The following is a 27559-nucleotide window of genomic DNA, read 5'->3' as shown; positions in this document are numbered from 1 at the left end:
GGCCTAATAAGTTATTGTCAGCACCAATGCCTCTTATGCAACAGAAAGAAGACAAACCCTCCAGCAAGTTACCAACACCCACACAGACCCACAGCGTATTAGCATAGCATTGCTATTATAGTTTCACCATGGAGTCGTAAAACTATCAGAACCTTTTCAACCAATCTGCTTCAATTTAACATGATCACTGATAGCCCTGGAAGAGGGGTTCGTGTGAGCCTTTAATTTAAGCCAGCTTTCTTTTGTGTTAGCTAGCAGCGATGTTCGTCACTTTATGGAGCATTCTTCAGGACAGTTGCACTGTTGCCAAACTCTGACTTTCAAGATAAACACTGGATGTTTTCCAGCATTACAGCTCGGTCCATGGTCACAAAACACTTCCATACCACCACAGCTTGTTAGTCTCACACACACACACACACACACACACACACACACACACACACACACACACACACACACACACACACACACACACACACACACACACACACACACACACACACACACACACACACACACACACACACACACCTCCCGCTCATGGGGTAGTGTAGTAGGGATCTGAGGCTGAACAGGCTTGGTTCTAACAGGGATCTAATGTGGCCCCTGTCTCTTACATTTTCCATAGACCACCCCTAATTCCTAGCGAGGGAAGTCCCCATAATTCCTTGGAGGGATGACTGCTCTGCTCGGCCTGCCCTCCTCACAATGAACTCTGTCCCATGTGTCAACTGCTCTCTTCTCATTAACAAACCAGTCTTCCTGGTGTGTGTGTGTTGCAGTGACTGTTCTATCTGCTGCCCTAAATTAGCTTTGACTTTTGTTTGCCATGGATTTAATGGCATGACTCACATCATACTAAATCTCTAGGCATTACCCAGTGAGTCCATCTGGAAGGCCTGGAGGCTGAAAGTGGGTTCACAAAGGAAACTACTTACAGTCTTCATCATGTGGAAACCTCAGTCATAGTCTCAGTGTATGCCAGGCAGACAGCTCTATTTGACACCGTGACTCCCATCATATTATTCAATAAGAAATCCAATATATGGCAACACACTGCGCTCATCTGTCATCATCTACTTAAGCTGGAAAAGTGTCGGCTCGGTTTGGGCTTCAGCGGGGAAAAATTGACTTTTTAATGCAATATGGCCAGAGTCAGGTTTCCTCATCAATGTTGTGAGATTGTGAGACGGCCAGAGTGTTAGTTTTCATTATAAACTGGGTTGTTCGAGCCCTGAATGCTGATTGTCTGACAGCAGTGGTATATCAGACCGTATATCACGGGTACGACAAAACATTTATTTTTACTGCTGGTTGATGCTTATTTATAAAACCCTCTTAGGCCTCACTCCCCCCTATCTGAGATATCTACTGCAGCCCTCATCCTCCACATACAACACCCGTTCTGCCAGTCACATTCTGTTAAAGGTCTCCAAAGCACACACATCCCTGGGTCGTTCGTCTTTTCAGTTGGCTGCAGCTAGCGACTGGAACGAGCTGCAACAAACACTCAGACTGGACAGTTATATCTCAATCTCTTCATTCAAAGACTCAATCATGGACACTCTTACTCACAGTTGTGGCTGCTTTGTGTGATGTATTGTTGTCTCAACCTTCTTGCTCTTTGTGCTATTGTCTGTGCCCAATAATGTTTGTACCATGTTTTGTGCTGCTACCATGTTGTGTTGCTACCATGTTATTGTTATGTTGTGTTGCTACCATGCTGTGTTGTCATGTGTTGCTGCCTTGCTATGTTGTTGTCTTAGGTCTCTCTTTATGTAGTGTTGTGTTGTCTCTCTTGTTGTGATGTGTGTTTTATCCTATATTTATATTTTATTACATTTTTATTTTTAATTCCAGCCCCAGCAGGAGGCCTTTTGCCTTTTGGTAGGCCGTCATTGTAAATAAGAATTTGTTCTTAACTGACTTGCCTAGTTAAATAAAGGTAAAATGTATATATATATATATATATATATATACACCACTGTACAAAGGTTTGGGGTCACTTAGAAATGTCCTTGTTTTTGAAAGAAAAGCAAATGTTTTGTCCATTAAAATAACATCAAACTGATCAGAAATACAGTGACAACGACATTGTTAATGTTGTAAATTACTATTGTAGCTGGAAACGGCTGATTTTTAATGGCATATCTACATAGACGTACAGAGGCCAATTATCAGCAACCATCTCTCCTGTGTTCCATTGACACGTTGTGTTAGCTAATCCAAGTTTATAATTTTAAAAGGCTAATTGATCATTAGAAAACACTTTTGCAATTATGTTAGTGCAACCGATGTGAAATGGCTAGCTAGTTAGCGGGGTGCGCGCTAATAGCATTTCAATCGGTGACGTCACTCGCTCTGAGACCCCGAAGTAGTTGTTCCCTTTGCTCTGCAAGGGCCGCGTCTTTTGTGGAGCGATGGGTAACGATGCTTCGAGAGTGGCTGTTGTCGATGTGTGCAGAGGGTCCCTGGTTCAAGCCCAGGTAGGGGTGAGGAGAGGGACGGAAGCTATACTGTTACATTAGCACAGCTGAAATGTGTTGTTCTGATTAAAGAAGCAATAAAACTGTTGAGTATCTGGAGCATCAGCATTTGTGCGCTCGATTACAAGCTCAAAATGGCCAGAAACAAATACATTTCCTCAGAAACCCGTCAGTCTATTCTTGTACTGAGAAGTTAAGGCTATTCCATGCGAGAAATTGCCAAGAAACTGAAGATCTCGTACAAAGCTGTGTACTACTCCCTTCACAGAACAACGCAAACTGGCTCTATCCAGAATAGAAAGAGGAGTGGGAGGCCCTGGTGCACAATTGAGCAAGAGGACAAGTACATTACAGTGTGTAGTTTGAGAAACAGATGACTCACAAGTCCTCAACTGGCAGCTTCATTAAATAGTACCCGCAAAACACCAGTCTCACTGTCAACAGTGACTCCAGGATGCTGGTCTTATAGGCAGAGTAGCAAAGAAAAAGCCATATCTCAGACTGGCCAATAAAAATACAAGATTAAGATGGGCAAAAGAACACAGACACTGGACAGAGGAAGATTGGAAAAAAAGTGTTATGGACAGACGAATCTAAGTTTGAGGTGTTCGGATCACAAAGAAGAACATTCGTGAGACGCAGAAAAAAATGAAAAGATGCTGGAGGAGTGCTTGACGCCATCTGTCAAGCATGGTGGAGGCAATGTGATTGTCTGGGGTGCTTTGGTGGTGGTAAAGTGGGAGATTTGTACAGGGTTAAATGAATCTTGAAGAAGGAAGGCTATCACTCCATTTTGCAACGCCATGCCGTACCCTGTGGATGGCGACAGGACAATGACCCAAAGCACAGCTCCAAACTATGCAAGAACTATTTAGGGAAGAAGCACTCAGCTGCTATTCTGTCTATAATGGAGTGTCCAGCACAGTCACCGGATCTCAACCCTATTGAGCTGTTGTGGGAGCAGGTGTGTAAGAAGTGCCCATCGAGCCAATCCAACTTGTGGGAGGTGCTTCAGGAAGCATGGGGTGAAATCTCTTCAGATTACCTCAACAAATTGACAACTAGAATGCCAAAGGTCTGCAAGGCTGTAATTGCTGCAAATAGAGGATTCTTTGACGAAAGCGAAGTTTGAAGTACACAATTATTTCAATTAAAAATCATTATTTATAACCTTGTCAACGTCCTACCGATGCTAGATTACAGAGACACCATTTATAGATCGGCAGGTAAGGGTGCTCTCGACCGGCTAGATGTTCTTTACCATTCGGCCATCAGATTTGCCACCAATGATCCTTATAGGACACATCACTGTACTCTATACTCCTCTGTAAACTTGTCATCTCTGTAAACCCGTCGCAAGACCCACTGGTTGATGCTTATTTATAAAACCCTCTTCGGCTTCACTCCCCCCTAACTGAGATATCTACTGCAGCCCTCATCCTCCACATACAACACCCGTTCTGCCAGTCACATTCTGTTAAAGGTCCCCAAAGCACAGACATCCCTGGGTCGCTTGTCTTTTCAGTTTGCTGCAGCTAGAAACTGAAACGAGCTGCAACAAATACTAAAACTGAACAGTTCTCAATCTCTTCATTCAAAGACTCAATCATGGACACTCTTACAGACAGTTGTGGCTGGTTTGTGTGATGTATTGTTGCCTCTACCTTCTTGCCCTTTGTGCTATTGTCTGTGCCCAATAATGTTGTGTTATTACCATGTTGTTATGTTGTGTTGCTACCATGCTGTGTTGTCATGTGTTGCTGCCTTGCTATGTTGTCTTAGGTCTCTCTTTATGTAGTGTTGTTTGTTTTGTCCTATATTTATATTGTATTTCATCATGACACAAGGCGAGACCCAGATGCAGACACAGGAGGCAGATGGTTGGAGTCTTACAATATTTATTAATCCAAAAGAGTAAGGCAAGAGAATGGTCGTGGACAGGCAAAGGGTCAAAACTAGTTCAGACTCCAAAAGGTACCAAAGGGCAGACAGAATCAAGGTCAGGGCAGGCAGGATGATCAGGCAGGCGGGAAAGTAGTACAGAGTCAGGCAGGGGTCAAAACCGGGAAAACTGTCAAAAAGAGAATAGCAAAAGGAGAACGGGAAAAACACGCTGGTTGACTTGACTAACATACAAGATGAACTGAGAAAGAGAGACAGGAAACACATGGAAAAATACACTGGGGAAAATAAGCGACACCTGGAGGGGGTGGAGACAATCACCGGAACAGGTGAAACAGATCAGGGCGTGACAATATTTATCTATTTATTTATTTATAGGGTGCTCCCATAGCGTGCATGGAGGTCTGGAACCCCCTTAAATGCATTTAAAACAATTTTTTAAATCGCTGCTTGGTAACCCAAAAATAATACCAGATGCCCGAAAAACAGAGATGTATGGGAAATGGCTCCATGGGCCAGCCCTCATCCAGGCCCCCGTCCCCGCAGGAGGCCTTTTGCCTTTTCGTAGGCCGTCATTGTAAATAAGAATTTGTTCATAACTGACTTGCCTAGTTAAATAAGTTATTGCCTAGTTCCTATTAATTTTGCAACTCACTTCATGTATGTTTTCATGGAAAACAAGGACATTTCTAAGTGACCCCAAACTTTTGAACGGTAGTGTGTATAATTACATTGGTAACCAGTTTATAATAGCAATAAGGCACATCGGCTGTTTGTGGTATATGGCCAATATATCAAGGCTAAGGGCTGTGTCCAGGCACTCTGAGTTGGGTCGTGCGTAAGAACAGCCCTTAGCATGGTATATTGGCCATATACCACACCTCCTCGGGCCTTATTGCTTAAGTAGACCATGTGTGGGTGGAATCTTAGCTTTGAGTATTTAGAGCACACTGTGTAATAGGTGAGTGTTTACAGTTAACATTGTGTTTATACAGTAGTGTCTATAGTTTATGTAATAAGGGTGATGGCGTTCAATTTTCTATTCTCTTTGGGCTCCTAGTCTTTCACCCCTTTTCTTTGAATTGCCAATGGATTTGCCGTTTTGATAGACTGTGGCCGCCGTGTTATTTCAGTTTTGATTGGATGTGACCGGTGAGGTCATAATGTAATTACGGCACAGCTGTATCAGCATCACCAAACTCCGCCAAAACCTTGCTTCCCCTCCTCCATCCATCCCCCATCCTCCACTCTGGTCTCCCCTCCCCTGGCCTGTTCTGGTCTGCAGCACAGAGGAGCCTTGTCCTGCTCGAGGCCTTCCTGCTCCCTGCTCACTGTCTCAACACCCCGTTTACAGGTCAGGGGAAGGAAAGAGGAGTGGAGGCAGCAGCAGCAGGAACCAGGGGGAGAATCAACATAACAGACCCAACCTGATGACGACTGTGGAGAGAGAGAGAGAGAGAGAGAGAGATAGCGAAATAGAGTGCAGGAGAGAGAGAGAGACAGATAGAGAGAGGGGGAGAGAGAGGGAGAGAGAGAGAGAGAGAGAGAGAGAGAGAGTGCAGGAGAGAGTGCAGGAGAGAGAGAGAGAGAGAGAGAGAGAGAGAGAGAGAGAGAGAGAGAGAGAGAGAGAGAGAGAGAGAGAGAGAGAGAGAGAGAAGGAGAGAGAGAGAGAGAGGGAAGGAGAGAGAGAGCAGGAGAGAGAGAGAGGGAAGGAGAGAGAGAGAGAGAGGGAAGGAGAGAGAGAGAAAGGGAAGGAGAGAGAGAGTGCAGGAGAGAGAGAGAGAGAGAGAGAGAGAGAGAGAGAGAGAGAGAGAGAGAGAGAGTGCAGGAGAGAGAGAGAGAGAGTGCAGGAGAGAGAGAGAGAGAGAGGGAAGGAGAGAGAGAGAGAGGGAAGGAGAGAGAGAGAGAGAGGGAAGGAGAGAGAGAGTGCAGGAGAGAGAGAGAGAGAGAGAGAGGGAAGGAGAGAGAGAGAGAGAGAGAGATGATCTCCCACCGTTCCATGCTATAAAAACTCCTGACCTTCGTGCAAAAAATAAACAGTGCCATTATTGACTATGAAAATAGCCGCTATCTCATGTGAGATGGAAAATGGGTGACCATGAAACATTTACCATGCCGTGTGATGATTCCAATGTTGCACAATATGTTCCCTCCTTCCCGCCCTCCTGTGATTGCGTAAAGGAGGGAAATGAAAACGAGAGTCGGAAAAGATCATCACTTATTTGGCCAACAGCAGCGGTGGTTTGTCAGGGTGACCGTTGTGGTGACCCTGGTGACCGTGAAGACAGAGGTCTGGGCGACTGGAACAGTGTTCAGTTCCTGTCTGCCAGCCCCTTATGCACATGGGAGAGGGAAGTGAAGTGACATGGAGAAGGGAAGAATGTGTAGAGTGTGTAGGAGATCAAAGCACCAGACCCCAGGGTGGAGGTGGTGGTGTGATGTGGTGAGCAGCAGGGGAGCTACCGCTGCACAGTCAGTAAATCTCTGCTCAATTTCAAGTGTGTTTCAACTGTGATTTACAATAACAACATCACTCCCAGATCCCTGGTGGAGGATAGCTAACACCATGGTCCCTTTCATTGCAAACTGCTGAGTGCCGAGACATGCACATCAAAAGACAAATCTGCACTGAAAAGAAGGCAAAATTGTATTTTATATATCAACTGGTCATGAACATGGATGGTAAAACTGAAATAGCTGTGTCATGGACGGTCTCAGCTGGACAATTGGTGTCCTTTGTGGCCATTTTCTTGTGTAGGTGACTGTGAATGTCTGGTGTTGTGTCCCGCCCCGGCAGTGTGTCTGGGATGTCTGTAGACTGCACTGCTCCAGGCTGTGTCGGCAGTGTGTCTGGGATGTCTGTAGACTGCACTGCTCCAGGCTGTGTCGGCAGAGTGTCTGGGATGTCTGTAGACTGCACTGCTCCTGGCTGTGTCGGCAGTGTGTCTGGGATGTCTGTAGACTGCACTGCTCCAGGCTGTGTCGGCAGTGTGTCTGGGATGTCTGTAGACTGCACTGCTCCTGGCTGTGTCGGCAGTGTGTCTGGGATGTCTGTAGACTGCACTGCTCCTGGCTGTGTCGGCAGTGTGTCTGGGATGTCTGTAGACTGCACTGCTCCTGGCTGTGTCGGCAGTGTGTCTGGGATGTCTGTAGACTGCACTGCTCCAGGCTGTGTCGGCAGTGTGTCTGGGATGTCTGTAGACTGCACTGCTCCTGGCTGTGTCGGCAGTGTGTCTGAGATGTCTGTAGACTGCACTGCTCCAGGCTGTGTCGGCAGTGTGTCTGGGATGTCTGTAGACTGCACTGCTCCAGGCTGTGTCGGCAGTGTGTCTGGGATGTCTGTAGACTGCACTGCTCCAGGCTGTGTCGGCAGTGTGTCTGGGATGTCTGTAGACTGCACTGCTCCAGGCTGTGTCGGCAGTGTGTCTGAGATGTCTGTAGACTGCACTGCTCCAGGCTGTGTCGGCAGTGTGTCTGGGATGTCTGTAGACTGCACTGCTCCAGGCTGTGTCGGCAGTGTGTCTGAGATGTCTGTAGACTGCACTGCTCCAGGCTGTGTCGGCAGAGTGTCTGGGATGTCTGTAGACTGCACTGCTCCAGGCTGTGTCGGCAGTGTGTCTGAGATGTCTGTAGACTGCACTGCTCCAGGCTGTGTCGGCAGTGTGTCTGAGATGTCTGTAGACTGCACTGCTCCAGGCTGTGTCGGCAGTGTGTCTGGGATGTCTGTAGACTGCACTGCTCCAGGCTGTGTCGGCAGTGTGTCTGGGATGTCTGTAGACTGCACTGCTCCAGGCTGTGTCGGCAGTTTGTCTGGGATGTCTGTAGACTGCACTGCTCCAGGCTGTGTCGGCAGTGTGTCTGGGATGTCTGTAGACTGCACTGCTCCAGGCTGTGTCGGCAGAGTGTTTGGGATGTCTGTAGACTGCACTGCTCCAGGCTGTGTCGGCAGTGTGTCTGGGATGTCTGTAGACTGCACTGCTCCAGGCTGTGTCGGCAGTGTGTCTGAGATGTCTGTAGACTGCACTGCTCCAGGCTGTGTCGGCAGTGTGTCTGAGATGTCTGTAGACTGCACTGCTCCAGGCTGTGTCGGCAGTGTGTCTGAGATGTCTGTAGACTGCACTGCTCCAGGCTGTGTCGGCAGTGTGTCTGGGATGTCTGTAGACTGCACTGCTCCAGGCTGTGTCGGCAGTGTGTCTGGGATGTCTGTAGACTGCACTGCTCCAGGCTGTGTCGGCAGTGTGTCTGGGATGTCTGTAGACTGCACTGCTCCAGGCTGTGTCGGCAGTGTGTCTGGGATGTCTGTAGACTGCACTGCTCCAGGCTGTGTCGGCAGTGTGTCTGGGATGTCTGTAGACTGCACTGCTCCAGGCTGTGTCGGCAGAGTGTTTGGGATGTCTGTAGACTGCACTGCTCCAGGCTGTGTCGGCAGTGTGTCTGGGATGTCTGTAGACTGCACTGCTCCTGGCTGTGTCGGCAGTGTGTCTGGGATGTCTGTAGACTGCACTGCTCCAGGCTGTGTCGGCAGTGTGTCTGGGATGTCTGTAGACTGCACTGCTCCAGGCTGTGTCGGCAGAGTGTCTGGGATGTCTGTAGACTGCACTGCTCCAGGCTGTGTCGGCAGTGTGTCTGGGATGTCTGTAGACTGCACTGCTCCAGGCTGTCGGCAGTGTGTCTGGGATGTCTGTAGACTGCACTGCTCCAGGCTGTGTCGGCAGAGTGTGAGATCTAGACCCTCACTGTCTCCCTGTCATCTCCTCTCATAGCCTTTGTTATTTTACGATACGCACATTCCACCACCCTGTCACTCTGTCTGTCACACAAGTAAACATAGACACACACTCATACACACTCACAGATATCCCTTAGTCATCTTCACATTAGTTTTCCCTCTTAACGGAAGTACTCTTTTTAACCTACTGAGTTGAGCCAAGCTGTACTTCACTGGCCTGGTTACCATCCATCATAGTTGCTGGAACTATGCTAGAAAGGACAAAGTGGAAAGAAAATATCCGAGCCAGCAAAGTACGATTCAGGACGGCACAATAGTGTGAAAAGGACCAGGGTGTGAAGGAGAGTGCATGGGGGCCATAGAGGGGGTTTGTCTGGTCTGGACAGCAGAGAGAGAGAGAGAGAGAGAGAGAGAGAGAGAGAGAGAGAGAGAGAGGAGAGAGAGAGAGAGAGAGAGAGAGAGACAGAGAGAGAGAGAGAGAGAGAGAGAGAGAGAGAGAGAGAGAGAGAGAGAGAGAGAGAGAGAGAGAGAGAGAGAGAGAGAGAGAGAGAGAGAGAGAGAGATTAAAGCTGTGCTCTTGTTATGGCCTGACCCTGATCCCCTTTTGACCCCAACATTGACCCCTGCAGTCAACAAGCCAATCCTGCCCTGAGAGATTAGAAGATAAGGAAGTGGAGAGGGGAGAGATGTGTGTGTTTGACACATGTCGGCACAAACACTCTTTTGTAAACACACTTATACAAACAAATCCTGCATGCACAGTTATCCCTGTCACAAATACACAAAGTGAGTAAGACACACACACACATGCACACACACATACACTGATCTTCTGCTCTATCTCTCAGGTAAACAACTGGCAGTGTGCGTACAATCTCCTGGAGGTGAGATTCCAAAAGGCTCACGCTTGACCTGCTTACTGAAAGCTCATTTTACCCTCTACCGACACACTTCACTTCCTTCAACTCCTCTGCATCCATCCATCCACCCTTCCTCGATTTCCTTAACCTATTTTCACCTTTTTACCCAACTCTCTCAGCTCCCCCATCCTCACACATCATTTACTGTCCTCCAAAACACCACCCTCCACCCTCTCCTTCCCAAAATCTTCAGGGTAGTAACAGTCTGCATGAGTGCATTTGGGAGCCCAAGCGTTCCTTTCTTCGGGGTGTCCTGCTGAGCTGTGCCAACGCTGGGAAACATCTATGCTCCAATTTCTTTCTCTTTTATCTGAGTACGCATGTAGCTGTCTCTAAGACTGCCCATCCAGTTAGTAGGCTACATACTGCAGGTCAACCTATGGGTCCAGATGTTGCACAGCTGGAGCGGGAGAACGTGCAAAAGAGTATTCAGCGACAATCTTACACATCAAACACACACACGACACCCACCCATATGTGCACAAACACACACACACATATGTGCACAAACACACACACACGGGGGAGAGAAAGGCACACACCATAACCATTGATCTAAACCTTCGAGTATATTAAGCATTTGAACTCACACACAGGTCAAAGAATTCCTAAACTCAGTCTGTTGTTCCTGTTTATCTGTGCTTGCTGCTCATGCCTGTTTTAGACTTGAGAAGTTGAGGAGGACGGGTGAAAATGACTGGGGAAATACATCTATTTTTATTCCAGTTGTTAGGAATTATTTGTTTACATCTTACACGTAAGTAACGCCCTGGACCAGAGCTGGCTCGTAGATAGCTGACAAGCTCATGTGTGCATAGTGGCACCCCAATTAAAAATACAAAGCCTTTGGTAATTAATAACTAATGTGTAACATGCTTGCTATAGCTGGCCTTGAAAATGTTAACCAGTTCATCAAAATCATTCAAATCGCACATGCCTACAGTATGAGAGATTATTCAATCCTTTGATTGGATGAGAAAGATGTCAATTGCTACTGCAAGACATCAGATTGGTTATCTGTTCATTTGTCCTATGTGGTATGCCATACTTATAGGCTGTCTATTGACGTTGTTTATAATTTTTTATAAACAGAGCCGGGTGTGTTTTCTAGAGGAGGACTAAAAATAGCCGTCCTCAAATGAGGGGGGTGTTATTGAGATTAGAACATTTCAGAACAGTGTTTTTAAACAGATATTTCTCATTGATGTATCTAAAAATGTTAAATGTTTCCAACGACCAGCCTCCTCTGATATGTACATGTATTTACCTTTCAACCAGACACACACGAAGAAGGAGAATCTAAGATGACTGACAAGAGTTGTATGACAGCACAAATGACAGGTCCTGTTTAGGAAAACATTCTCTCTGAGTTATCATGTTCATAGAGCCTAGTTTAATAATGAATGTGCGGATGAGAATGTGTTTTCATACTGGTACTTCAGCTAGGCTCTGTAAACACAGGGTCTAAGCTCCAGGAAGTCCCCCAACCCCTACCTCGTGTCCCTCATCTCCCAATCCCTGTGTCCATACCGTCCCTCACCATGGAGCTCTCTGGACCTCCCTGCCCTCCTTTCTCCACCCTGTCAGAGGGAGAGAGGTGATGGCAGAGTCACACACACTGAAATGGAACATAATAGATATGGCCCAATACACCAGTAGAGTAACCAACACACAGAGACACAACAACACATCCACACACTCACACACATGAATAAAGTTGAACATGGGAACAGTCTATTGAGTCCAGGCTATAATAATCGGGGTAACTCTATACTCCTGAGAGAGATTCCTGGGCAAAAGGGGTGGAACCCTTTAACATTGGCTACTCACTGAGATCCACTGCACCACGGAAACATCTCACTCATACCCACAGAGAGCTCTGCTAGGAAAATAAATAGACAGATCATATACGTTCAGAGAGACTCCCCTCACACAGCCACACAGAGAGAAAACACAAAGACACACAGAGAAAACACAGCCACACACAGAGAAAACACAAAGACACACAGAGAAAACACTAAGACACACAGAGAGCTCTGCTAGGAAAATAAATAGACAGATCATATACGTTCAGAGAGACTCCCCTCACACAGCCACACAGAGAGAAAACACAAAGACACACAGAGAAAACACAAAGACACACAGAGAGCTCTGCTAGGGAAATAAATAGACAGATCATATACGTTCAGAGAGACTCCCCTCACACAGCCACACAGAGAGAAAAAACAAAGACACACAGAGAAAACACAGCCACACACAGAGAAAACACAAAGACACACAGAGAAAACAAAGACACACAGAGAGCTCTGCTAGGAAAATAAATAGACAGATCATATACGTTCAGAGAGACTCCCCTCACACAGCCACACACAGAGAAAACACAAAGACACACAGAGAGCTCTGCTAGGAAAATAAATAGACAGATCATATCCGTTCAGAGAGACTCCCCTCACACAGCCACACAGAGAGAAAACACAAAGACACACAGAGAAAACACAAAGACACACAGAGAAAACACAAAGACACACAGAGAGCTCTGCTAGGAAAATAAATAGACAGATCATATACGTTCAGAGAGACTCCCCTCACACAGCCACACACAGAGAAAACACAAAGACACACAGAGAAAACACTAACAAAGGACAGACAGGCAGCAAACAGAAGATGAGTACAACAAGGCCTGGCAGTTATAAAATATGTATAATAATAATATGCCTGTAATGAAATCTGGTGTTATAAGTGGCTTCACATGGCTTCACGTACCCATCATGTACATAACTAACAAAAGCACATACGGTTTCATTTAAGTGGGGGGAAACAAAGTGCCCACCATGTGGTGTGGACAATGAGGTGAACCTCACCCCACAACGAAGAGATCAAATGTTTCTAACAACTACAAGTCTACTGTGTAGGTAAGAGAACGCTAGAAGATCAGGTTAGAGATAAGAGGGGAAGGTAACACTAGAGGTATTTATGGAGGAGGGGGAGCAGGGGGACCTGTTTTACCACATAACCTGTGAACAACAGACAGACAGGCAGAGAGAGGGAGAGAGAGAGAGAGACATGTTGCATGACCAACACTTAAGCCACTAATGGGTGATTTGGAGAGAGGAGAAGATCAGCAGACGTCCAAGCGACAATGTTTACTCTGTCTGTTAAGAGGTATGGGGGGAACAAAAACACCCAGCAATGACACACACACATTCCTCCTCTACAACCAGCAGCACACACCGCCTGCTGTCTTTATTTTTTTATTTAACCTTTATTTAACTAGGCACGTCAGTTAAGAACAAATTCTTGTTTACAATGACGGCCTACCCCGGCCAAACCCTCCCCTAACCCGGGCGACGCTGGGCCAATTGTGAACCGCCCTATGGGACTCCTGATCACAGCCGGTTGTAATACAGCTAGGTATAGAACCCAGGTCTGTAGTAACGCCTCTAGCACTAGTGCCTTAGACCGCTGCGCCACTCGGTCCCATTGCTCCATTGATTGAATCACACAGCGCATCAGGATACTTACTGATGGTTAATGGCACAGGTTTGAGTGATTTTTCAGAGTGGCTGGAAGCAGCTGTAGCTGAGGCCTATGGCTGCCTGTTCATCTACAGTAACACTATTGATTTGAACATCCAGAAATCATATTGACAATTCTTAGAACATGCCCTTTGCTGTATTCATAAAATAGAATGTAGAATATGGTGCTGAACCACAATCACATGCAAGCGTGCAAAGCCCCTTCAGCTGTGTCCTGTTCTCTCATGTTCTGACTGTTTGCAGCACTACCCTAGGTCCAAGATAGAACCAAAAATAGGAGTATTGTATGTTGTATAACTGCTTTGTGGTAAAGCATATTTGCGCTAGAAAATTGCACTAGAAAGGTTACTGGTAAACCTAAACTAAAATGAGGCTATGAGCTTATGGTAAAATTAACCCTGTGCCCCTTCTGTCTCAATCATCAGTTGGTGAGAAATATGTCGCTCTGGAGACTAACGGGGACAAAAGTGTTACATAACCAAAATCATTTCCACATCCTTTGACCTGAATGTGAATACTCAGAGTATCATTATTCATGTCATTGTGACCATCAGGTCTCATTGTATCACAAGAATGGGTTACAGATACACATGACTTAAGGAACATTCACAGTGCTAAAAATATAAAGTCTAACTTTGGAGCATCTGTGGCGGAAAGAGGAAGGCTTATGTCCAGGCTTTGTGGAGCTACTCTCTGACTTCAGAAGAGGAAGTGATGTGAGTAAGAGATCCTTCCCCTGCTTTTCTCTTTAATTCTCTTTTTCAAATCCAAACAAGGTAATATTAACAGGAATATACAGTGGATTTCACCCAGCAATCCTCATGCAGAATAGTAAGAATATGTTCTTAGTATTATCTTGCCTGCTCTTTGTGCAAAGGAGGAAAACTAGACCTTGTGCATTCAGTGTACACTAAATAATGGTCCCCCTTGAAATTCCCCTGCAGGACTTTGACAACATCCTTGCATCTGTAAACACCGCAGAAAATAGGTTAAATGTATACCATTTAGCCATGGAAAGTCCCCTTTCACTGAAATAGAGCATGAGAACAGTTACGCTTGACTGTTGTGATGACTTCCCTAGTGAAGGCTGGCCAGCATCTAAAAGTAGAAATAAAGGAAACTCAGATCCTCAGATCGTCTAATACCACTCTGGCTTGTTGGGTCTGAGAAGAGGTATGGAGATGAGTTGAGGAGTCACAATATCTGCTCTTACTCACTGGGACATTTTGCTTGCTAGCAGTCCTGGGATAACTATAGTTTTAAATATGCTAAATCCATAGATTAGGGCCTAATTAATTTATTTCAATTGACTGATTTCCTTATGTAAACTGTAACTCAGTAAAATCATTGGATGTTGCATTTATATTTTTGTTCAGTGTATATATTTTTAATAACTTGCATATAAAATACCTCTCAATATTATGTGTTTTTCTGAGAGGTATTCAAAATACTTTCAAAAGTGATTTGTTTTTCGGAGACCTTTATTTGAATATCAATGGAAATAATTGCCTGTAGTTTATTTTCTATATCTGACTACTGTTGGACTACCTCGAGTATTTGAAAAGTTGGTGTTTTCTAGTAAACTACAAAATACAACTTTTTCTGCCCAGGTCTGCTTGCTAGACATTACAAGAAATAGTTTTGTTCCTCTAAATGTCTGTCTGTCTCTCGCTCTCTCTCACTTTCACATAACTACATAGGGCTAGAGACAAGTCAGGTAACCACAGACTGCATCACAACAATCCATGTTCACTTACAAGAAAGGCACTTCACATTTACATTTGTTTTGTCATTTGGCAGACATTCTTATCCAAAGTGACTTCCAGGAGAAATTAGGGTTGCGCTTTGCTCAAAGGCACATCGACAGATGTTTCACCATGCAGGGGCCGTAATAACAGCTGCCAGATGTGGGGAGTCTCAAGAGCCCAGTCACATTCTCACAGACAATGGAATGCTTGTGAGTAGCCCCAACAGGAAGTGAGGTCAGGGCTCTTGACCCCTCCCCTGAGCTAAGTGGGAGCTGCAAGGTTGGGGGTTCCTCTCTCCTCTGTGAGGCTCTGCAATGCACTCTCTCACAAACGTCTTGTCCCATCATAAACTCCCTGACAATGTGCAGTCAGTCCATAATGAGCGCTTGCTAGACATCCAGATTACTCACTGTCCATTCAAACTGACAACGCTTAAGTGGAGTACGTCATTGACATGGAAGTACGAAAACTATTGGCGCCTTAGAGGGTAGGTACGCCCACATGTTGAAGAGCCACTCTCAGTTTCCAGAGAAACAGAACGTTTACTTTGAGTCTCCTTTTGATTTCTCCCAAATATACAGTGTGTTTCTATTCAAGATAATTTCACAATTTCCCTGCTTCTGAGAGAACACCTCCCACGCAGCTGGTGGAGGAGGAGAGGTGGAAGGAAGAAAGGTGGGAAGGATGTCTACAGTTGGTGGGTGGGGGGTTGCCCAATCACTGCCTGTCTCCTCTAACTATGCAGCTCTATTCACTCTCAACTCACTCACCAACACAGGGGGAGAAAGCAGACAGTGTATGGACTTTATGTTTCATCTGTGTGCGTTTCATTACCTAGTTTCATTTGCCACCAAGATGTGTGTAATGTGTCATGTGGTCTCTGGTCTGCCGTATACAACACCATTACATTGATGTCACTCTGCATCACGGTACAGTAGCTAGGCTGGATTTCTGGCTTGATAATGACTGACAGAACATGCCCATACTCACCTCTCCCCTACCTTCTTGACTGACAGCAGACCAATTGCCATGATGTATTGATTAAAGACAAAAACAAGAATGAGTCAACATGAACAACTGACTCAACGCTTATTTACATGTTTTGCTATGAGCCATATCAAAGTTGAAATGCAAATACATTTCCCTTCCCTTATAGTAAAATCTAATTACAAATAATGTACGGGAAACAATGACATTCTTCAGTATATGAATAGCCTGTATGCCAGAGACAGTATTTGTAGTACTGTAGTCAATCAGAAGACTCCTCGGATCTCAGGCTAGTTAAGATTTGGAGGAGCACTGGACTCACGTTCATCCAGGGAGCGCGAGGGCTCCGGAAGTGAGGTGGTGGAACATTAAGGACGAAAACATCTGCAGTTCATTTGTACACTGGACAGAGAAAAACTCACCATGAAAATGCTATCTGTTATCATGTAAGTCTAATTAGTGACTATGAATAAAGGTAGAGGGTTTATCTGAACATAATAAGTGAAAACCATTAACCGCCAATGGGACTGGTGTTAATATTCTGTAGCAGGACGTTTCGACAGTGGTTTTGAGTGGAGTAATATGTGTGTGACATGTGCGTAATGTGCGCGCGCCTCCCTGTTGTTCCATAGCCGGTGGAGCTGTTGTTCTCAGAGTTAGAGAAGGAACAACCACACGGACACTGGGGATAGAGCAACAAAGGAGAACGTATGAGCCGAACGAGAAGTCTTAGGCATTGTCTTTAAAGTCTTTTGTGTTGGGAATCATTCAGTCTTCGCAGTATATATATTTTTTGAGGCAGAGTAGTTACAGCTATGGATTTACCTGTGACTAGACAAGCAACACTGTCTAGTCGTCATCCGAAATATTGATTGTCATCATTACCCTCGACCCAGAAGAAGACAGCGCTCACAAATCCGGTGAACTTTTGAAAATGCATTTGATTTGGAGATAGGTAGCCACATGCTACACCTAAGGCGACAACAACCACAACTACATCGGCCGACTTTGGTTTTGCTGCACCCACCGACTTCGCACATGGGGTAAGTAGTTTCATGTGTAGACCTACCAGCCAAATTGTACAATTGTGGCGAGTGTACACTCTACACGTGCGGTTGTTGGAAAAACAAAGAAACTATCAATCAATGAACAACGTGCAGCGGGTCCGCAACACACGAGGGCGGTTATGAACTTCGCCCACTTTGGGAAGATATAACCTATTATTTTATATTAATCTACCCAAAGACCTATAGCACGTATTTAGTGGCAACCACTTACATCGAATCACACATGATTGTTTAAGTAACCTTAATGATATTAGAATTGGGCAGCATGAATGATAACTAGGATGCAGTCAAACGTGTTGAGAGGTTATCAGTATATAACGTATAAGGAAACCACACAAATTCTAAGAGAAGCTTATGGGTGTCTTGGGTGATGCCTTATTAGTGTTCCTCAAGGTTGTACAGTATATGGTTAACCGAACAACCAGAAAATTATACGTCAATAAATATATTGTTTTTATTCTCCGGGAATAACAGATGTTTTGGAACGTTGTGTTTAATGAGTAACATGATCCATTAAATATTAACAAGCTACGGTGCCGGATGCTGGCGGATCCACTACTGCTCTATGTGTATTGTAGTTTGTCGAGGGGGGTGGGGCTGTGGTCCCCTGGCTTTAGCTTCGCAGGGGGCTCCTATACGTCTTGTAGCGGTTGCAAGACCCGCTGTGCCCCCCTCGGGTGTTGTCGAGGTTCGTTCATCCGTCACTGTAAAGGGCGCATTGTCCTGAAAGGATGTTTTAATAAAACAAAAGGCTCCATTATACCATCTCACCGGAGCGGAGCTGCTTGGTGAGCGTCTGCGGAATCGGGGTCCCAAGTGTCTGGGGGATTAGACCTAATTTCCATTCTAGCATGTTTTCAAGAGTTCCAAAAAGAATAAAGGCTAATATATATATTTTTTGCAACACTGTTCAGTTTTATCTTAAAAGATAAAGAAACTGTTCATAATTCTATTGTAAAAGCCCCGACCTACTTGCTGCACACTTTCACAAACCGTTACATTAGGCTAACCTATCTGTCATACTGTACATGTATTATATGCTGAGGTCTTAACTGACTACAAAATCAAATCAAAGTTTATTTGTCACATGCTTTGTAAACAACAGGTTTAGCCTACGGGCCCTTTCCAACAATGAATAGAGAAACATTTAAAAATTATAGAAAAAAATTATAACACAAGGAAAGAATACACAATGAGTAAGGGTAACTTGGATATATACACTAGGTACCAGTATGTAGTCGATGTGCAGGGGTACTTAATTTAAAAAATATATATTTAACCTTTATTTAACCAGGTAGGCTAGTTGAGAACAAGTTCTCATTCACAACTGCGACCTGGCCAAGATAAAGCAAAGCAGTGTGACACAAACAACAACACAGAGTTACACATGGAATAAACAAACGTACAGTCAATAACACAATAGGGGGGGAAAAGAGTCTATATACAGTGTACGAGGTAATTGAGGTAGATATGTATTATAGGTAGGGGTAAAGTGACTAGGCAACAGGATCGATAATTATCAGTAGTAGCAGCGTATGTGATGAGTCAAAAGAGAGCGCAAAAAGGTTCAATGTAGATATTTGGTTAACTATTTACCAGTCAGTCCTATGGCTTGGGCGTAGAAGCTGTTCAGGGTCGTTTTGGTTCCGGACTTGGTACATTGGTACCTCCAGCCACTCCAGGCCTTCCTCTGACACTGCTTGACATTACAGTTCAGCGTGTTGAATATGTGGATTAAGATGTGTGGAACAGGATATGTCATAATTATCTGGGTTGTATGGATTTAGGTGACTGCTGTGATGTCTGTTGTGGTGTGTTTATGACCCATTCTGCACCTTGGCCAAGATGAATGAAATAGTGTTTGTTAGGAGCACAGTTTTGGGTCACATTGACAATGAAAAGCATAAACGCACCCTGCACATTTCTGCTCTTTGAAAGAATAGCATTATGCAAAAACACCTTACACAGACACACCCACACAGAATGAGGGTGTCGGTAATCTATTCATGGGTAAGAGAAACACAGAGATAAGCTGATAAGGAGGAGGAACTAGTGTTTTATTACCCTGATAAAAACACCCGTCAGTCATTCTCTCCCTCCCTCTCTCTCCTCAGCTCCCTCTCTCTCTCCTCAGCTCCCTCTCTCTCTCCTCAGCTCCCTCTCTCTCTCCTCAGCTCCCTCTCTCTCTCCTCAGCTCCCTCTCTCTCTCCTCAGCTCCCTCTCTCTCTCCTCAGCTCCCTCCCTCTCTCCTCAGCTCCCTCCCTCTCTCCTCAGCTCCCTCCCTCTCTCCTCAGCTCCCTCCCTCTCTCCTCAGCTCCCTCTCTCTCCTCAGCTCCCTCTCTCTCCTCAGCTCTCTCTCTCTCTCCTCAGCTCACTCTCTTCACTGTGCTGGTCATTAAGCCTGTCTAAAATGTTAAAAGCTCCTGATGACATTAGCTCATGCTTAACCAATGGCAACAGAGCGCTAAACTAACTGGATGCTCAGATGGGAGACACTACAGACTAAAAGCACCACATGAAGACAAGCAAACATTTCTCCATGATACATCATTTGAGAGGGGTGGTGGGTGGGAGAAACTACATACACTGAGTATACAAAACATTAAGAACACCTGCTCTTTCCATGACATAGACTGACCAGGTGAATCTAGGTGAAAGCTATGATCCCTTAATGATGTCTCTTGTTAAATTCACTTCAATCAGTGTAGATGAAGGGGAGAAGACCGGTTAAAGACAGATTTTTAAGCCTTGAGACAATTGAGACATGGATTGTGTATGTGTGCCATTCAGAGGGTGAATGGGCAAGACAACAGATTTAAGTGCCTTTGAACAGGGTATGGTAGTAGGTGCCAGGAGCACTGGTTTGTGTCAAGAACTGAAATGCTGCTCGGTTTTTCACGCTCAACAGTTTCCTGTGTGTATCAAGAATGGTCCCCCACCCAAAGGACATCCTGCTAAGCATTGGTGTCATTGGAAGCATTGGAGTCAACATGGGCCAGCATCCCTGTGGAATGCTTTTGACACCTTGTAGAGTCCATGCCTGGCGAATTGAGGCTGTTCTGAGGGTAAAGGGGGGAGGTGTTCTTAATGTTTGGTGTACTCAGTGTATGTAGGTTGAGAAGAATATCAGGTGTGAGATGGGGATGTTGTGGGGGTGCTGTGGGTTGTTTCGGTTGTGGATGGGACGCCTGTGCTACGGGGGGAGGGGGGGGCTGGCCGACAGGCTGGAGATAGATATAACCTGATCCAGGCGACTGGCCGTCTGCTTTGCGACCATGTGACCTCACGGCTCATTACACTAGAACAAAACCCACCACACCGCCGCCACAACTGACCTCTGCCAACCCTCTTCACACACGTTCACTTCACACACTCTCATCTCTGGCCCAAGTGACAGAGTCCTGGAGTGCTGCTGTTAACAGCTCCAACACACCAACAGTCAACCATCCACACAGTGTAACCAGGCAGACATGACAGCAGCATCCACACAGTGTAACCAGGCAGACATGACAGCAGCATCCACACAGTGTAACCAGGCAGACATGACAGCAGCATCCACACAGTGTAACCAGGCAGACATGACAGCAGCATCCACACAGTGTAACCAGGCAGACATGACAGCAGCATCCACACAGTGTAACCAGGCAGACATGACAGCAGCATCCACACAGTGTAACCAGGCAGACATGACAGCAGCATCCACACAGTGTAACCAGGTAGACATGACAGCAACATCCACACAGTGTAACCAGGCAGACATGACAGCAGCATCCACACAGTGTAACCAGGCAGACATGACAGCAGCATCCACACAGTGTAACCAGGCAGACATGACAGCAGCATCCACACAGTGTAACCAGGCAGACATGACAGCAGCATCCACACAGTGTAACCAGGCAGACATGACAGCAGCATCCACACAGTGTAACCAGGCAGACATGACAGCAGCATCCACACAGTGTAACCAGGCAGACATGACAGCAGCATCCACACAGTGTAACCAGGCAGACATGACAGCAGCATCCACACAGTGTAACCAGGCAGACTTACTGTTAAAGACAAAAAAAGGATTTAAAGGGATTCATTGGATCTCATGCTCTGGCTCTGACACATGTTTTTGGGTTTAGAAGTCCATATAGAGTGAATCTAAACTCCATGATGTCAGACTGCTCTCTGGTTAAATCCAGCAGATCATGACATCATCATGTTGAGGTCAGGAGGTCTCTAGGTGCTGTTACGTGCTGTTACCCACCCTGGCCCCTTCCCTGCTCAGTCATCAGTTTATCCCTCATGAACTGAACACCCCCCCCCCCCCCATGAGCCCCAGGGTCACCAAAGCCTACTGAATGGAGGAAGACTGCGAGGAGAAGTAGCGCGTGAGAAATACAAGTCAAATCAATGGATGAATAAATAAACCAATGTAGAAAGTAAACGGATGGATAAATAAATTGATGATAATTCAGCAGTGGGAACTGGATGTGTGGGATTATTTCTTGGCCAGGTCGGAAGCCGGGTCACATGGGGGTTGAAGTCGGAGGGAGATGTGGGTGGGGTCGTCCCTAAAGGATGCTCATGTTTCAGCTCCAATCCTGGGAGAGCGAGGCCGCTAATACGAGCAGTGAGAAATCTTTTTCCTTAGGGACGCCGAAGGCTCTCGTTGTCTACTACACACAACCACTTTTCTTTAGTCAGCCATTTCGAAAGGAGTACAAACATCGGAAAGATCAGAGAAGGGAACAACGGGTGCATGCCAAATAGCCAACAACGTTCTGGCTTGTACAGGCAGGGTTAAAAGGAAACGGTCACATGTCAATCCACTACTTACAGATAAGAGCTGCAGTACTGACTAAAAATGTATCACAGTCAATGTGTGTAATGCCTTTACAGGGGTGGATCCCCAAATAAATGTATAAAGCGATCAAAACAAATGTAGTTAGTGCAATACATTTTCTAGATAAAAGGATAAGTAGCATATCATTTTTAAATGTGTGCATGCTCTTCTCCTTCGGGAAAACATTTGCTGACTCAAAGTGGGTGTGGCGGGTATTAAAACACTTCTGCGCTACCTGCCGTGAGGATCAGTGGAGGCTGCTGAGGGGAGGACGGCTCATAATATTGGCTGGAACGGAGCGAATGGAATGGCAACAAACACATGGGAACCATGTGCTTGGTGTATTTGAGACCATTCCCCTCCAGACATTACCACAATTCCCTGTATCCCAATTAAGGTGCCACCAACCTCCTGTGGTGTGGATACTCTTGTGCATCCTCTGTCGAAGTTGGTAATCGAGGAGGGGGGCAGCCTCCTTCGTTCGCCTACTAACGAATTAACACTCGACCACTTATCGGTTTTACTGGGTCACAGAGGAGAGAGGAAGGAGAAGTCAATGAGAGGACGGTCTTTTGCCCAAATGAGAATCTCCGCTAGCCTGAAAAACACTTTTCCTGGGTGTGGCAGCTGTAGCAAAATAAGTGTCTTCTGTTCGCAGGTTTCAGAAGTACAAGCTGCAACAAACAGCTGACAACATGTAGCTTTCTGATACACAGCCAAGAACTGGGAGTGTCTCCGATCAGGAAATATATGGCCTGCTCTGTTTTTTTCACCATTCCCAACATCTTACAAACACACACACACACAGACACACAGACACATGAAACTATTTCAAAACATAATCTGTCTAACACACTCGGACTCACTGTCAGACGTGATCTCAGGAGTACTTTATAAATATTTAGTTGAGCAGACATTTGGAGGAGGAAAAGGTTTGGGGTATTTCAGTCCAGGATGATGTTTAAATTCCTTACCCAAGTCCAACAGCTTTAAAAGGTCCTGTTACATCTGTCGTCTTCTCTAGTCACTTAACATAAACGTATCCATGGCTACACACCCTAATACCCTCACCAACATACCAGCATGCCTGACATATCATTAAAGGCATTTGGTTCAAATCATCCTGCACAGTTGTGATAAAGGCATGTCTGTATCATACAGTATTGTTAACTTCACTGTGGACCACTCATATACTTAGAGAAACTTTCTGCCAGTCTAAGTAATTAGGCTAAGAAAGGTTATTGGATTGCATTATTGGATCTTTCATCCATGGCACATGAAACAATAACAAACCACCTCAACATTTTCATTTTGGTTTTGTGGCTTTCGAAGAAGGCGACAACACTTTGAAAACTGTACAGTGTACGAACACTATTCTACTGTGATTTACGGTAGGGAGGGAGTGGAATGAGCTCAGAGCTCCTGCAACAGCTGTATGGTTAATCAATGTGGTCAGATTGTGGTTTCCTGGTGTCTGGTCAATCCCAGTCAGTGGTCATGTTTCAGTGATGTTGGAGCAGGTACACATGGAGATGTGTGGTTTGGAACACCCCCCCCCCCCCCCTCCACACCCATCCTCCTCCTCATCCCTCCATTCTGGCAGCCATTGTTATTCTGAGCTGGCTTTGTTTGTGCAGCTGGAAGAAAAGCTGTGCTTCTTCAACCCCCCACAGGGAGAAGGAGGGAGACAAGGAGTTGGAGTCAGGTCTTTCAGGATTGTTCAAGTGGGAGAAGCTCAGATTAAAGTTCTTAGAGCAGTGTTGGACACGCTTACTGAGACTTAGAACTCTGAAAGAAGGTCTGTTCCATTAACAACATATTGGAGATACATCTCTGTGTGATTATGAATAAAGATGGATGTGGCAGACTGACAGACTCTCTATTGGCGGGCTTACTTCCTCTCATTAACTGACTGACATACTGAAATTGGATTTTAAGTGAACTGCACAAAGAAAAACATACACCACAAGTAACTGAACTGGAGTCAGGTCATGCAACAGTTCAGAATGCTTTATAGGAGTTGGCAGATCAATTTGAAATGGATGATGTTTGTCTCAACCAAACGTGACAACAGGTCAAATGTAACCCTCGTGAGATCATCTCTCTGCTCCCGGTCAAAGTCAAGTAGCCGTTCTCTCACTGCCCTCGAAACCATACCCCCACAGCATGACAGAGTACTTTCAGACCTGCTCACAATATTATACCATACATACACATATATACACCTATACAACTGTTCCATCAAGGTACCTTAATAGAGGTTGCAAGGCAGTGAAATTTCCTAGCATTGTCCAAACTCCCAAATCTTTTCAGCTGTTATTTTGACTGCTGTATTCATTCCACCTCAGGCCAATCAAAATAATAAACTGGGGCTTAATGAACTGTACAAGGCTATAAACAAGCAGGAAACCCTACACCCAGCGGCCGCCTTTCTGGTTTCCGGTGATTTAATTCGGCATCGCTAAGACACGCGATGCCCACTTCCATCAACACGTCTCCAACGCCACTACATTTACATTTACATTTAAGTCATTTAGCAGACGCTCTTATCCAGAGCGACTTACAAATTGGTGCATTCACCTTATGATATCCAGTGGAACAACCACTTTACAATAGTGCATCTAACTCTTTTAAGGGGGGGGGGGGGGTTAGAAGCATTACTTTATCCTATCCTAGGTATTCCTTAAAGAGGTGGGGTTTCAGGTGTCTCCGGAAGGTGGTGATTGACTCCGCTGACCTGGCGTCGTGAGGGAGTTTGTTCCACCATTGGGGTGCCAGAGCAGCGAACAGTTTTGACTGGGCTGAGCGGGAACTGTACTTCCTCAGAGGTAGGGAGGCGAGCAGGCCAGAGGTGGATGAACGCAGTGCCCTTGTTTGGGTGTAGGGCCTGATCAGAGCCTGAAGGTACGGAGGTGCCGTTCCCCTCACAGCTCCGTAGGCAAGCACCATGGTCTTGTAGCGGATGCGAGCTTCAACTGGAAGCCAGTGGAGAGAGCGGAGGAGCGGGGTGACGTGAGAGAACTTGGGAAGAAAGAGGGGAGAAAGTAGGGGAGAAAGTCCTAGACCACTGCTATTCTAACCATAAGCAAGCATACAATGTCCTCCCTCGTCTGCCATTCGGCAAATCAGATCACGAATCTGTACTCTTGCTTCCTGTTTACAAGCAGAAGCTGAAACAGGAAGTACCCGCAATTTGCTCCGTTGAGAAATGGTCACCAGAATCAGAGGGTATGCTTCAGGACTGCTTTGCCAGCGCTGGTTGGAATATGTTCTGAGACTCCACCGATTAACGTCGACGAGTTTACCACCTTCGTCAATGGCTTCATTAGAAAATGCATCAGCAACGATGTACCCACGGTCACGGTTCGCTGCTTCCTCAATCAAAAGCCCTGGATTAACACTGAGGTTGGCACTAAACTAAAGAGCAGGGCTACCGCACACAGCGCTATCGCAGACAACCCTGATGCTACGGCCGAAGACAGGAATAAGTACAAAAAGGCCCGCTATGACCTCCACAGAGTCATCAAACGAGCAAAAGGACAATATAGGAATAAGGTGGAATCATATTACACAGGCTCCCGACACCCGCCCCATGAGCAGGGGCTACAGTCTATTACGGATTACAAAGGAAGACCCAACCGTGATCTGCTCAACGATGCCTCTCTACCAGACGAACTCAATGCATGTTATGTACGCTTTGACAATGACAACATCGAGCCGGGTGTGAGGGCCGTCACCGACCCAGTGGACTGGGTGATCTCACTCTCTGAGGCCAACGTGAGAAGGGCTTTTAATCAGTTCAACACCTGCAAGTCCGCAGGCCGCGACGATATTCCAGGGTTCATTCTCAGAGCATGCGCAGAAGAGCTGGCTGAAATATTCCCAGTATTTTTCAACCTCTCCTTGTCCCAGTCTGTAATTCCCCACATGTTTTAAGATGACCACAATCATCCCTGTTCCTAAGTACTCTAAGGCTTCATGCCACAATGATTACCACCCTGTAGCAATCGCTTCTGTAATCATTTGAGAGGCTGGTTATGGCACACACTAACTCCTTATCCCAGCAACCCTAGACCCACTCCAATTGGCATACTGCCCCAACAGATCCATAGATGACGCAATCTCAATTGCTCTCCACACTGCCCGCACCCACCTAGATAAGAGGAATACCTATGTGAGAATGCGGTTCATTGACTACAGCTCAGCGTTCAACACTATTATCCTCTACAAACTCGTCACCAAGCTTAGGACTCTGGCTCTGAACACCTCCCTCTACAACTGGATCCTGGACTTTCTGATGGGCTGACCCCAGGTGGTGAGGGTAGGCAACATCCCCTCCATCACGCTGACCCTTCATGCAGGGGCCCCACAGGGGTGTGTGCTTAGTCCCCTCCTGTATTCCCAGTTTAGCCACAACTGTGTGGTCACGCACGACTCCAACACCATTATCAGTTCGCTGATGAAACGATGGTGGTAGGTCTGATGACCGGCGATGATGAGTCAGCCTACAGGGAGGAGGTCAGTGACTTGACATTGTGGTGCTTGAGCAACAACCTCTCCTTCAATGTCAGCAAGACCAAGGAGCTCATCGTGGACTACAGGAAATGGGGGAGGTTGATCACGCCCCTATCCACATTGATGGGACGTCAGTGGAACAGGTAGACTTCTTTAAGTTCCTCGTTGTGCAAATCACTAAAGACTTAAAATGGTCCAAACGCACAGTCGTGAAGGCGCAACATCGCCTCTTCCCCCTCAGGAGGTTGGAAAAGTTTGGCATGGGCCCTCATCTTAAAAACATTTGACAGTTGTACCATTGAGAGCATATTGAATGGCTGCATCACCGCTTGGTATGTCAATAGCACCATCCTCGAACGCATGGCGCTACAGAGGGTTGTGCGGACAGCCTAGGACATTACTGGGTCCGAGCTCCCTGCCATCCAGGACCTCTATATTAGGCAGTGTGAAAAGAAGGCCTGGAAAATCATCAAAGACCCCAACCACCAAAGCCATAGACAATTTTTTCAGCTGCCGCACGGCAAGAGGCACCAGTGTATCAAGTCTGACACCAACAGGCTCCTGAACAGCTTCCATGGCCAAGCAATATGACTGACAAATAGCTAACCAAATAGCTACATGGACTTTAACTTGTATCTTTATTTACCTTTTATTTCAGTATTTGCACCGTCTATGCACACTCACAGGGCCCTACACACTCACACCCACTGTCACTCCAACACACACACACACACAAACGCTACATCATTCGCTCACTCACACATAATATGCACATACATTTATACTGACTCACCCATTCGAATGCAAGCTGCTGCTACTCTGTTTATCTTATATC

The 27559-nt window shown here is 45.9% G+C and overlaps 1 protein-coding gene across 3 annotated transcripts in view; it reads left to right on the top strand.

The window, feature by feature from the left end:
- Window positions 1–16614: 16614 nt before the first annotated feature.
- Window positions 16615–27559, top strand: part of s1pr2 (sphingosine-1-phosphate receptor 2) — a 29593-nt gene continuing 18648 nt past the window's right edge. For 2 of the 3 annotated variants that reach the window (XM_055893478.1, XM_055893486.1), the window contains exon 1: window positions 16764–17354. The gene's annotated coding sequence lies outside the window, so the exon portion shown is untranslated. The other variant, XM_055893496.1, reaches the window with a different exon arrangement.

The sequence above is a fragment of the Salvelinus fontinalis genome, chromosome 2 (assembly GCF_029448725.1).
Source record: "Salvelinus fontinalis isolate EN_2023a chromosome 2, ASM2944872v1, whole genome shotgun sequence".
NCBI lineage: Eukaryota > Metazoa > Chordata > Actinopteri > Salmoniformes > Salmonidae > Salvelinus > Salvelinus fontinalis.
This window is presented reverse-complemented; position numbering and strand designations above follow the sequence as displayed.